Consider the following 13,904-nt stretch of genomic DNA (forward strand, 5'->3'; position numbering starts at 1 on the left):
AAGCTATACTTTTTTGTGCATGTGTGCAGAATTACAGAGTTCTTCCAAACACAGCACTGAAATCAAGCCGTGAATCAATGCACTGTGGATTTTTCAAAGCAAGGATCGGAGAAATACCATCAAAAAGAAGAATGTAGCAGAGTGCTGAGGAATGAGTATCTCTTAGCAAAGTGGAAGGCCTCTAGACTACAGGGCTGAAGGAGAGTACATCTGTGGAAGCTCTGGAGTGCAATGCTAGATTTGTTAGTGCTGCCATTACACTGTCGTCTGGAAATGTGCATCTTAATGGTGCTGCTGCAGCAAGATGAGTTGACCAGTGATCACCTCTGAGTAGTGGGCACAGTGTGGCTGGGCTCCCATCTTTTCAGGGTAGCTAATGAATGGCTACAGGAGTTCTTTTATTTGCCTGCTGCTTCCTCCCTGGGACACCTTTGTTGTTTCTCCCCAACTCCAGCAATATTGTAATACTCTGAGGTAAAAAACAGGCTATTAATCATCTACTCCAAATTACATAAACATTATTTGTTTTAATGTTCCTCCATACAGTGTTTGCTATCAGTCTTAGAGTTCTTGCCACTTTTTTTTTATTAATTTCTAACTACGGTTATGTTTTCCTCAAAATAGCGAAAGAGACATTTCAGGGCTGCTTAGTTCCATGTCAACATGGCAGTTGCATATGTATTAAATGCATTTAGCTTCTGGTTTGGTGGCACAAAACAAGACTGAGATGTAAAATAAGGTGAAGCACTGATGGGTGAAATAGCAGACATTCACTTATGCAAATAGTGTTCTTTGCTGGTAGTTGTGGATAGTGAGGTATCTCTTGCATCTCAAGTCCTCGCATCCTGTAATATTCCTTTCTTTTTGGCTACTTTTGTAGTCCTGTCCAGTTAGGATTTGGGCAAACGAATGCTCAATTTATAATAAATTGTAAATGGCCTAATTGTAAAAGGTTACAAATGAGAGTTGCAAAAAGAAGTTAGGCTCTTTATTTCATCAATTTTCTTTTGAGATTTAATGATCTAAGAGAGCTGTTAAACTGCACTCTTAAAGGAATGAGCTTGTTGAATTTGTCACAGCATCAAATAAAAACATAGAATCCCAGTGGTGCTGGAGAACTCTCTGAGTTACTCTTGGCAAGCCCCAGTCACAGAACAGTGCTTTCTCTTTTGGCTGCAGATCTTCCCATGAAATTCCTCAGCTCCTTCTTCCTCAGGGAATGCTTTCCTAGTCCCCTCGTGGCCCAATCTACCAAGCAGCTCACGTTATGCTTATTTCCAGGCAACAGGATTGCTCCCAGCCCCCCAAAATGTAGTGACAGCTGCTGTATTTTTAAATCAGTGTAATGGTAACCCAATTAAACCTCAGAAATGAAGTGAGAAAGCCAGGTTCTTGTCTGGTTACTGGGGTCTTGGGAAGCTGAGGAGAACCTTGGATTCTGGAGATGGCCTCCAAGTTTACTTTTGTATTTTCCCACAGATGTGGGCCAATAAATTAAAACTACTTCTGGGAAGTGGGATTTTGACTTGGTTGTGAGAGTTTGCAAGGGAGGCAAAACCTAGTTCAATGTATATGTTAAACCTTTTTTTCCAAATAGTGCTTCTGGTCTAAGCTAAGGCTTTTCTTGGACACTCTAATTGCAGTATTGAAACATCCGTAGTAGTAGACAATGCAACAGAAATGTGAGATTATTTGTTCTTTTCTCAGCATGAAGTAAGTGTTTCATTTATTTCTATTTCAAGATACTCATGTATTTTGTTTCTAGTTATAAACCCATGTTTTCCAGTCACTTGCATTTTATTTTTAAAGTTACGTGTGGAACATAACTCCACCAGCAGCTGTTCTATATTGAGGCTATAAGCAGGGTTTAAGGCAAAAATGTTGGCTCTAAGATGGCCTCTGTATCAGCTGTCCAGGCTGGCAGAAATGGACACAAATAAAAAATGGCGGTGTATTTGGGCCCCAGTTCACTAGAGCACTTAGGCACCTGCTTAAGCAAACAAGTAAATCTGGTTTGTATCCAGCAAAACACTCAAATTTTGGCTTATGTCCCACTGACTTGGATTTTTTGCTCCAGGGCTTCAGATGGTGTAAATTGCCTCAGCAGTGGTTCAGTGGAGCTATGTAGGTCCTGCTCAAAGTGTTTTACTTATCAGTGGTATTTGGGAGAATGGAGAGAATAATTCTGTTGATATGCAATGGTATCACAAGTGCAAATTAGAGAGCAAAAATTGCCTCCCAGGCTGCTCCTGTGCGTCTCATGCCTTCATGCAGAATTTGACTTGCAGAAATCTGTTTGTGAAATGCAGAGAATAAGACATAACTCTTGACAGTGTAGGTGTTCAGAGAGATTTATTATCAGAGCTGCAAGGGAACTGCCTGAGGATTGGGTGTACTTAGCACTGCAGTAGCCTTACAGCAGCATACTTAGGAGATCATTAATTCATTTGCTGTTCCCTTCCTAAGACTCTTCCCAGAAGCTGAAGGGGCTGCAGGAGTGGTGGCAGAAGGATTTGAATCCTTTGGAGCAATCCACACAGTGACTGCTGGTGATAGACACCTTCAGTGGCCTGGTTTTGCCACTTTTATGCCTTTTGCTTCTGACTATTGCCTTCAGCTTGAGAAAGGTTATTCATAGAATCACAGAATCATAGAATGGCCTGGGTTGAAAAGGACCATGATGATCATGGAGTTTCAACCCCCCTGCTATGTGCAGGGTCGCCAATCACTGGACCAGGCTGCCCAGAGCCACATCCAGCATGGCCTTGAATGCCTCCAGGGATGGGGCATCCACAACCTCCTTGGGCAACCTGTTCCAGTGCGTCACCACCCTCTGGGTGAAAAACTTAGCAAGCATGTTGTTCCTGGACATGTTGCCATGGCTCCTGAATGGAAGGAAAGGGCAACAATCCTTTGGCCACATCTCACCAGAGGATGGATTATAAAGCAAATACATGCAACGTTTCTGCTTCTCTCCAGTGCATCAGTGCACATTCAGTAACATAATGATCTATTAACATGTGTTATAGAGATTATGACCTTATTAAAATCTTGGTGAGGTCTTTATGAGACATCTTTTGTTTGGTTGAACTGTATCAAATGGACAGGCCAGGTCCTGGAGAGAGCCAGTGCAGCCCAATTCTGCAGATGTTTATGCTTCTCTTTTTTCCTTTAATGTAAACATTTCCATCAGAGAAATTTCCTTTCAGGTGTGGCAAAGGAATGTAGCAGCTCATGTAGTGCTCCTGGTCACCCTGGAATGGCTGAAGAAGCACGTCCTGACTTTTGGAAGCATGAGCTTGTCACTGAAACTAAATGAAGCTTTGCTGCCGACTTCAACAGGGAAGTACCAGGTCGTTAGTTAACTCCTGGCATCACAGTCAGTGCATTGCATTGGCAGAGAGCAAAGACCTCAGTCCCAGGGTAGTGACAAAGTAGGCTCAGACTCCTTGTTATCAGGCTCTGCTGCCTGGGGTTACCAGATGGCTTTCGGTGCTGCCCTTCAGAGTACCAGGGACATATTCAGGGCTGCAGAGCACTTGACACAGCTCATGCGACTGTATTTAAAGCACATTTTAATTAATCTGACCTTGTCTAGGAAAAACCTGCAGAGCCCTAATGCTGCTCTCTGGGAGGTGCATGCAGTGCTCCAGGGCACAGTGCAATATGCGGATGTTTCGGGGTTTGGCCCGTGACTGGAAAACCTGATTTTAAATATAGGCTCACCCAGACCTCTCCCTGAGCCTGTCACAATGATGCGCCATTTGTCAACACCCAGCACCGTTATACCTATAGATGCCCCTGATTTTGAAGGCTGCCACTCATTTCTTTGCACATTACCATTTAAATGAGTTGCATTCCTACCTGAAGGCTTCTATCTCATGGGGCTAAGTGCTGTACAAACACCATTTTTTAGCCTCAGTAGGGTATGAAGGGGAAGGACAAAGTAGAATGTTGTGTTCCCCTCCAGAAGGACTATGTAATACTTCTTAACGTTTGTCTCTTGTTTTGTCCTTTGCTGGGTCCTGAGCAAAGCATTCAGACATGGCAGCTGAAGCTCTGCAGACAAGCTCCAATGGGATCCCATTTCCAGGCTGCTCAGTTTTCACAGTGAAGAAGTGTTATTTGCTTTTATGACAGGAAAGGAGAGAAAGCAAAGCTTTCCCTCCAGCTTTTCCCTTCATCTTTTCAGGAGATAAAGAGAAGGAGGAAAATGTAATAATATATAAAACACATCTATAAATAAAGGAAGTGCCAGAGCCTACACTGTGCATTTCTCTTCCAAAGCTGTGTGTGCTGGGCAGGCACTGGAATAGGAGAAATGCCCTATAGAAAAGCCAGGAATGAAGTTCACCTCTAGGACACAAATGCTATACTGTGAGGTTATGTTTGGGCTTGGACCAGTGGTGCTAACAGCACAGCAGTCACATTTATTTGTCATATCCTTATCTTTCAGTTCAGGGATTCTTCTGCTTGAAGCCCACTGAGCTGTGCTGGCATTTGAACAGCATGTGAGGACTGCACAGTTTTGCATCATGCTTGGATTGCACTGCTGGGTGTAGTCATTAAGCCATAATCATCACTAAATCCAAGTTAAAAAGATAGAACTCTGCACTGTTATCAAGATTATTTTTTAGGCAACTACTAAAATGAGAACCTCCAGCCGTGGGCTGGTTCCTATCCATAAGATCAGGCAGCCAAAGGCTTCATCTACGTACCCTTTTGGGAAAGACTTTCAGGTACACTCGTGATGCACTGACTGGTTTCTCAGAGAGATTAAAAGATCCACTTTCAGGTGTGTAAATTGTAAATGCAGGTCTGAATGCTTCGTAAGATCTCCCTCCGCTCATCCATAGTTCTTATGGTATGGGTGTGACACTGAGGTAGTGATGCTATAAGATCAGTTAATATAATAGATGGGTCTATATACGTTGGGAATGTGGCCAGGAATTTCCGCTCTGAGTGCACCAGGCATGCAGCTGTGCAGCCTTTGCCCTCTGAGGCCTTTCCCCGTTAGCAGTGTTAATAATAAGGTTGGAAGCAAGCACTGCAGGCTGACAGCACCATGTGCAAACTAACCGGGAGCCTCTGGAAATGCAAACGCCTACCCTTCTCTGGGAAAGGCCTCTCTCTGCCCCTCGTACAGACAGATCATGATTTTCCAGCTGATGGTAGCTGAGAACAAGTCGGGTTCTGCTGGTGCTCCGGGGCCCACGCAAGTTGCTGCATGCACAGCAAGTGGCTCCAGCTGTGCTGCTGTTTTCACGGGGCTCCCCATGCTTCACAAGGGCTGATCTTGCCATAATCTCCCACAGCAGCAAGCTGCACAGACAGTTGTTCTGCTATTCATATTTAAGATGTGGCAATACTTCAGCAAAGCGTGGCTGTGTGTTTACAAATGTGTTGCGTAAGGCTTCCCTTTGTTGTGCTATCGTATCAGAGTGAATTACTGATGTGTTTTGCCAGCTTGCAGCACACTGGCACTATCTAGAACCACAGAATATCCCGAGCTGGAAAAGACCCACAAGGAACACTGAGTCCATCTCCTGGCTCCACACAGCAACACCCAAAATCTAAACCCTATGTATGAGAGCGATGTCCCAGTGCTCCCTGAGCTCTGGCACTCGGGCCCAGGCCCACTGCCCTGGGCAGTCTGTTCCATGCCTGCTGCCCTCTGGAACAGAGCCTTGCCCTAACAACATCAAGATGGGTGTTTTGTTGGCATTAACCTATGTCAGATTGCAGTCACTCCCATTGCCCAGAGGAATGCAAGAGCCGTGAGATAAAAGCAGCTTACATATGGCACAAGGAGTGACAAGGCTCAGGAGCACAGGGGAAGGGCTTTGCCTTGGGCTACAGCCACCACAGTGTCAACCCCAGCAGTGCTAGTGACTCACCTCACCCAGCAGCCCAACCAGAGCTCTGCACAAAGACAAATTACTCTCTTTATTTGCTTTATGCTCGTTTTTGCCTTTTCTAAGAAATGCAATGAACCAAGGACAGCAGTAAAATGTTTTCATGCCTAAGCAAAAGGGTTGTCCAAACTTGAACTTGTCCAGGGGCCTTTCAATAGAAGCACAGCAACAGTTTGCTTTTATATTGGGTGTTTCAGACATGTTCTGACTACATCATAAAACGACGATAGGAAAATTGCAGAGCAGATCTAACAGGAGAGAACCCGCGGCTATGAGTGACTATCTCCGAGCTTACCACACTCCCTCAGACCTTTCCCACACACATCACTAATAGAACGTATTAATAAAAAGGAGCACTGCCCACGGTCTGAGCTTCAGCGTGCGCACAGGATCTGGCAGCAGAAACAAAGCGTGGTTTTATGGACTCACAAGCACTTCCTTCCATCCCCTCCCACTGAAGTCAGGCTCCTGTAACAGCCCCAGTAGACAGAAGGCAGCGTGTACTGCAGCTCGTGCACAGCAATCTGGCTGCTTGAGGTCTGTGTGATGCCCACCTCATGTCTGCCGTTCCCTTGGTGAAAGAGTTAATCTCCTCCTCGATCGTGCAGCCAGTTTGCACGAAACCCCATGGGAATGTAATTATCACCAACGTTTCTGCCCTTTGTCAGATGTGTTTGATGTTGGCCAAAGCTCCTCCACGTTACTGGAGAGAAGGAGGAGTGATGTGATGTACATCGCAATTGAATAAAAGCAGGTTGGCAGCCAGAGGAGTTCCTGCATGCAGCACGAATCCAAATAACTCGCTTTCAAAACTGAGCTTGCTATTACAACAGAAAAATGTGCAATGAAGCTGCACCTTCCTGAGTGGTTCAGGGACTTCTCGTCCTAAACCTGAAGTCATCTCCTGTAATGAGACACAGCTGATATTGGTTCTGCCTCTGTCAGTGAATAACTCCTTTCTCTGCTTCCAGGAATGAATTGTAAGCAGCCAAGGAGGGAGGATGCTCTGTGCTCAGTGGGGTTAGACAGGCTGAAAATTGCTCTGTCCTGGAATTTGCACACGAGGATCTCTTACAGATTACATTAGAGCAGACTGAGAGGGGGTACACATGAGTAAATTTGGTTTGCCTGAAATTAAACCAGCATCGATGAGAGTGGGATTTGGTCCTTAGGCCCTCAATTGAGGGCACCTGTGTTTGGAAAGGGTTTAACTTACTGCTGTGCTTCAGAGAGCACCTTCCTAATTTACGGGCTTCATGCACGGTATTGAATGGTGGCAAATTAACTGGAGGTGAGAACAATCCCAGCACATTTCTTCAGCTGCTGGCAATCTGTGTAACTCCATTGTCTTTAATAAAAAGTGCTAATTTTGCACCTGTTAAGGACTTGATAAAAGGCAGTGCTGGCCACACAGTGCCTTCTGGGATGGATAATGAGCCACTTTGTGGCTCTGAGTTGCTGATTTGTCCATGCTTGTGCTGGCTGCAGCATTACAAGGTAAGATACGGGTTTTGTTTGCTCCCTTTTCTGCTCTGTTTTTCTGCCATAGAGATGACTTTCTGGAGAGCACACAAGCGCTGTATTTTGACCAGCTCCCCTGTGTAAGTGGATTGGATGATCAGATGAGGAGAATATCTGAAGTGGCCTCGGCTTGCATGTAGCTTTCTCTCTAGAAGTCAGGCAGCCCTGTTTTGGCTTTAGAGACCTTGTAGTGGTTATTTTTTGAAGTCACAAATTGCTCTGGTCATCCCCTATGGGGAAAAGGATGGCAAACAGCAGATATTGCTTTAAATGTGCCTAATCTTGCTTAGTTTTTTTCTGAATGCAGCCTTTAATCACAGTCTTGCAAAGTGAGGCATCTTTTTCTCATTTTGCATGGTTGAGACTAATCAGACTAATTCAAGATTTTCAGTAATAGGCCTGGTTGATCAACCTAATTTCTCTGAGAAGAGGAAAAAAGTTTGTTGCTCTTTGTTAGGATGTTGATGAGGCTTTAATCACTTTACATGGTAATCTTGGAAGATGATGTAGAAATATGTTTACAAAATAAACCTGTTCTCGTCTATCTGTACTTCAAAGCCTGCACTGTGCTAAAGGGAGCAGAAAGTGCTGATGTGTGTATTCCTACTGGAGTTATCCTGTTCTCATCACAGTGCAAAAAGCATTTTCTTGTGCTTGTATGGCGTACCAAAATATTTGGGCTTTGGAGATGCTCATCCTGCTGTGAAGAGAAATCATTAGTATCTGAACCCGGTGCCTTGTGCTAAGTATATTTTGCAAACATTAATGCAAGCTATTAATATCAGAATATTGTAGGAGGATAAACAGAGGGAAATCTAAAGCATAGGAGGGAGTGAGACTAATAGGTAGCAAGTTCGGCTCCTTGTTCTTTGCTCTGGCTACTGCAGGACACTCAGCATCCCAGGGCTGCCAGTGTAATATTGCCTGGACCTGCAAAAATATCTTGAATCAAATGTGAAAATACTATTTTTCAGGACCAATATGTGCTTCTGAGGAAAAGATACTCATCCAGTTGCTGTAAAACTATCAAATCTGAGTTCTGCTGAACTTAGGTAGGGATTCACTGATACCTTTACAACAGGGTGTTATGTTCCTGGGGAAAACTGATGTGGACTTAATTACATCATTTTGTTATGTATTCATGCAGAAAACTATGGTCAAAACAAAGTTGCTTTATTTTGTGAATTTGTTAAAATACGCTGTTTTACTTGTGTTGAAAGCTGAAACAATTCTTTCTTACAACTTCACTGAAACCCCAATGCTCTGCACAAGCCTCAACCCTGGGCAGATTGTTAACCCCTGTGTATGTGAAGTTGCACTTGAATTCAGTCTAATGCATGTAATGAAAGTTATTTGTATAGCTAAGCTGTTACCTTAGTTATCATTTCTCTGCTGTATTAGAGAACAGCTTATGTTCTCTAAAAGCAGAACATTTTCTATATTTCTACTCAACAAGTGCCTACGGGGCTAGACCTATTTCTTAAAAGTTCTAAATTAGAGCCCTCATTTTACTGTTTCTGTACTTGTATCTTAAGGGAAGCTACAAAAGTGAACATACTGATGAAATAATCCTTGTTCTATAGGGCGGGAGTGGAAAATAACCAAGGGAAATGGCGAGAATGAACCAATGAGTGTTAACTTACAAAAATCTGGTGTTACCCATTCTGAAACACATGGTAAATTCCAACTCTGAGTTCCAACAAGTGAACTCTATTTCACTTGGTTAAAGTTTTGCAGAGTGTTTGCATGTGTAGTGCTGATCAGTTCTAAGATTTATTCCACCTAATTGTTTTACCAGGCAAATAAAACATCCTCCAAAGAATGCTTAGGGATAGATAGCTATCTTGACTTCATCTATAAGGAACAGCTGTAACAAATGTTCTTACCATTTCCACTCCTGTTATGTACAAACACAGTGCTGTAAGGTTTATAGGATGTATATTTGGGATGTTTCTTAACTCTGAGAAATGTGTACTGTAAGTAACTTTATTAAGTGGCTTTACTTGACTGTTCCCTTTGTATTTGTTCTTTCTTATCACAGGATAGAACCTTGCTTTTGCTGCAGTGCTGGAGCAAGGTATCTAATTATCAAAGATGTTATCACAGGGAGGCACTGAAAGCCAAATCCCAAGATAAATTTAATCACTTATAATAACCATGTACCAGGAAAGAGTCACGTATGGCAATGGCAGTGTGATGTGGTTTGCTCTTCCTTTCTCTTAATCCTCCCTTTCTATGCCCCAGTCTTCTCCCTGATAAACAGTCAAGCCTTATTTACTTCTTGCTCATTGGTTCTTGTTTTGATGCATCAGATTTTGTACATGTGAAGAGTTACTATGGCTGAAACCCATGCTGAGTAGCTGCAGGCTTCTGTTAGTTTAGAGGTTTCTAGACTGCTGTATGCATGAGAAATAGATTTTGCTTTTCAATGCTTTCAATAGAAAGGATAATGAAAAATATGTAGAGTAAGCCACTTGAAGTTTTGAGGATTTCAGGTGTGTTGGTCCAAAAGCTTTGGGAACCATTTTTCTAGCAGGTCATAAATGGAAAATAGCACCTTTTAACTGTACTAGTTCTCAAACACAGGGAAGTTTCTGAGAAGCAGGTCCTACAGCTGGAAGAGCTGGTATTTTTTGGTCTTCATCTTTTCTTACTTTCCTGATCTGGGGAACATTTTTAAATTTTTCTTTTAAGAAATGCTGAACATGATTTCAGCTTACTGAAGTTAAATCCAACAGCTGCTGTGCTGTTAGCCAAACAAAATACAAGGATAAAAATGGGTGGAAAATAGCTTTCTTATGCTTTAAAACTGTTCAGTCCTTTAGAATTTCTCCATTTATGTTTTTCAGGATGACATCAAGGGGCTGTTTTTTTTTTTTTGCAAGAAGTTTCCTGAAAACAAAAGTCAGATGAGGGGAGTGTGAAATGCTACAGAGTTCTGGGCTCTCTAGCTAAAAAAAAAAAAGACTTCCTAGAGATCCAGTGGAAGACTGAAAAGATGATAAAGGGCCTGAATCTTCTCCTGTATGAGGAATGGCTGAGAGACCTGGGTCTTTTCAGCCTAGAGAAGAGAAAACAGAGGGGATCTAATCAATGTTTATAAATATCTAAAGTGTGGGAGACAACTGGATGAGTCCAGACTCTTCAGTGGTGTGTAGTTATAGGACAGAGCAATGGCTAAAAACTGGAACATGAGAAGTCCCACACAAATATGTGGAATACCTCTACAGTGAGGGTGATGGAGCACTGGAACAGGCTGTCCAGGGAGGTTGTGGAGTCTCCCCCTTTGGAGATATTTGAGACTTGTCTGGATGCCTACCTATACAACCTATTGTAGGGAACCTGCTTTAGCAGAGGGGTTGGACTTGAGCTCTAGAAGTTCCTTCCAAACCATGCAATTCTGTGAAGTGCTCCAGTTAGTCTTATAGACTTGAGCCATCTGGCTTTTAAAGGTCCCTTTCAATTCACTTCTATGATTCTAGACTTGTCCCTGACAGGGAAGACTGATGTGCATTTTCTGCTTAGATGTTCCCAATGGAGTCTTCTGTATGACATATTGGTGTTTCCCCCACAGAAAATGGATTGTTAGGGGAAAGATTTGAGCTAAAAGAAAATGTTTAAAGGAAAAGTGTAAACACAGTTCTGGTGCTATGAAAAACTTTGAGAATGCTTAGATCAACACAGAAATTTTTGGGATTTGGGGAAACTCAGCTATGTTGCTTTATTTGAACATGAGCACCTCTTCCAGATTTCAGTTTGTGGGAGAAATGTAGATACTAAGGGTGTATTCTCAGTGGAGGCAAAACAGCATGGCTTTACTGGTGTAAGACTGACATGAACTCTTCTAGATCTCTTTAAGTTTTGTCTATTTCATCCCTTTGCAGAGGAAAATAGGTGTGCTTTCTTCTAAAAAAAAGATTGCATTCTCTGAAGCTCCAGTGATGAGCGAAATCTTCCAATTTTAAACCGTAATTTATATTGATGATGTTAATATGCTGAATTCTATAACCACTTCCGTCTCTCAGAAGGATCTTAATACATCCTTGAGTTTTGGGACCATGTTTCATCTGGATGTAGTATAAGGATGTAGATGTCATGGGGTCTTTTAATTTTCACTCCTTAGATTCATTTTCCTTCTTTCTGATTAATTTCTCTATGGGGTGTCTGCCTTTTACATCATGGCAAATGGAGTGCTGGGGGGAGAGAGAGATATAATGTTTTATTAGCAGCCTCTGTTTAATGTAGCTGTGCTGGTCCTGTGAACTAAATATGCTATCAAATGTAATTCCACTAAAATGAGAAGGCTTGCTGATACTGGGAGAGCTATTGAAGAACATATTGGCTATAGAGGAAAACTTGAAAAGCCAAACCTTCTATGTATCTTTTTTTTCTAAGACTGACCCAGGGGGTCTTTTCTGTTAATCTTAAGTTTTTCTTCCTTGTAGAGAAAGGAAGAGATCTCATGTGTTGTAAGCATTTGACAACTGATTGAATGAAATGGCTGAAGCTAATGTGTGAGATGAATGATATGGCAGTGGCCCTAGGAACGCATCAAAGAAAGCCTGAAATAAACACTGAGTGTTAGAGGCATATACATATAAGATGTGGTCTTGTTAACCAAGTTTTTGAATAAGTCTGAAGCACAAGGCTGAAGGAATTCAAAGTTATCACACCATTCTACATCTACAATGATTATGCTGGCAGCCAGAGTCTAGAAGCTAGTGGTTTCAATTGTTTGAAGCTGCCAGAAGGGTATATGAAGCACTATGACTAGTCTTGCGAGTTCCTTCTGCCTTGGGATATTCTATGAAGCGGCAGCAGCATTTGCAATATGTAGATGTGTTCTCTATGCATGGGGTAGCTTTAAGCAGTAAATGATTGTACAGAATTTCCTATACAATGGTGTAGAAATGCAAGCTCTGTACAACATAGTTTGATGCATGTTATGTGCATTTTCACGTGTTCTGTGGCACTTGCTGTATTTGAATAATAACCTCCTGATGTATTTCTTATCAAAGCTTATTGAAGCTTATTGCATTAATCATGCAAAAAATAAATATGGGATTGTCTGAGCTTGTTTGATTGTGAAAATTTGGGGAAAACTAGATAAGAAATACGGAGTCACTATTTGGTAACTGGGTCACACATTGTAATGCTTTTGTTTATATTTATCAGGAGGAATTTGAAAGGGCCAAATCATGGCTTACGTACATGATTGTTCTTGGAGAATATTTCTAGAATGGCCTAGGCTAGGCCTACTAAATTGAGATTAATTTCTCATTCTGAGAGGAAAACATGGTTCTTTGGACCAAGCTTTTACTTTACATAAACTGGTTATGTAATCACTAGCTTCAGTGAAATACAAAGAGTTTGTGCAAACTCAAGAGTTTGGTTCAAATTTTCATAAGGCTTTGCATGCAGAGCTTCTACACTAAGTCTTAATCTGGCTCTTCTGAGCAGGCTGGATACTGGGAGCAGTCCTGTATAAATTATGGGCTATTTAGGTGCCATATCATTCAGCATGGACAAGGGGACTAGAATTTCCTCACTAGAAAATACAATTTTGTTTCAAGAACACATCTGCTAAGATTTTAAAGTCTTTCATCTTCCAGGCCGTTTAAAAAAGTGTACATGTGTTTTTATATGTACATAAAAATTTGTAGAAAATGTCATTTTTGAAGGCTCTTTATGGAGTATTCCTATACACCTGGCATAGTGAGAGGTTGCAAGCTATAAAGATGCTTCAGAACTTCCCAATGCTATTACATCACCTTGGACTGTCATATTATAGGCATTCAAGTATGCTTTGAAAGGTTGCAACAAGTTCCAATCTGTTAGTTTTATTCAGTCTGCAGACCTCATCAGCAATGGGCTGAGTCTCAGTTGCACATGTTGATGATCTTGTGACCCAGAGCAGTGTTTTTCAGGGAAACAATTGCTGTTGTTAAAACCTTACCTGTTGAGTTTTTTTCCCAAAAGTCTTCAGCTTGTGACCAGTGACCTCAGCTTCCATAAAATAAGCTGTGCAGGTTGCAATTATCACAGACTAGCCTAGATAGCATGGATAGACATAAAGAGTAAGTTGTGATATGAGAGTACAGTGCACTAGCATTAACTTGCCCATGTTCTTGGGGCTTCATGACTGCCTTGATGTGATGGCATTTATAGTTTGGCAGAAAAGTGGAATTAACTGCCTAGTTTAAAACACATCTTCAGAGGGGGGTAGTAGAGTGTAGCTTCCTTGGGTTAATCCTTAGCTCTTCTTGTCTAAGACTAGATAAGATGTTAATTTAGAGAAGTTACTTTTCATCTTCCTTGATATAGAAGACAGTACTGCGTGAGGTTGCTTGTGCTTTTTGTGGCTGGGTTATTTTGGCACTTTCTGTCCTTATCTAGGAACTCCTCAGTCTTGCTCCTGTCATTAGTTTCACCTACTAAGTGATGAACCTGAAGCTATTTGGAAGCATG

The sequence above is a fragment of the Gallus gallus genome, chromosome 5 (assembly GCF_016699485.2).
Source record: "Gallus gallus isolate bGalGal1 chromosome 5, bGalGal1.mat.broiler.GRCg7b, whole genome shotgun sequence".
In the NCBI taxonomy this organism is placed as follows: Eukaryota; Metazoa; Chordata; class Aves; order Galliformes; family Phasianidae; genus Gallus; species Gallus gallus.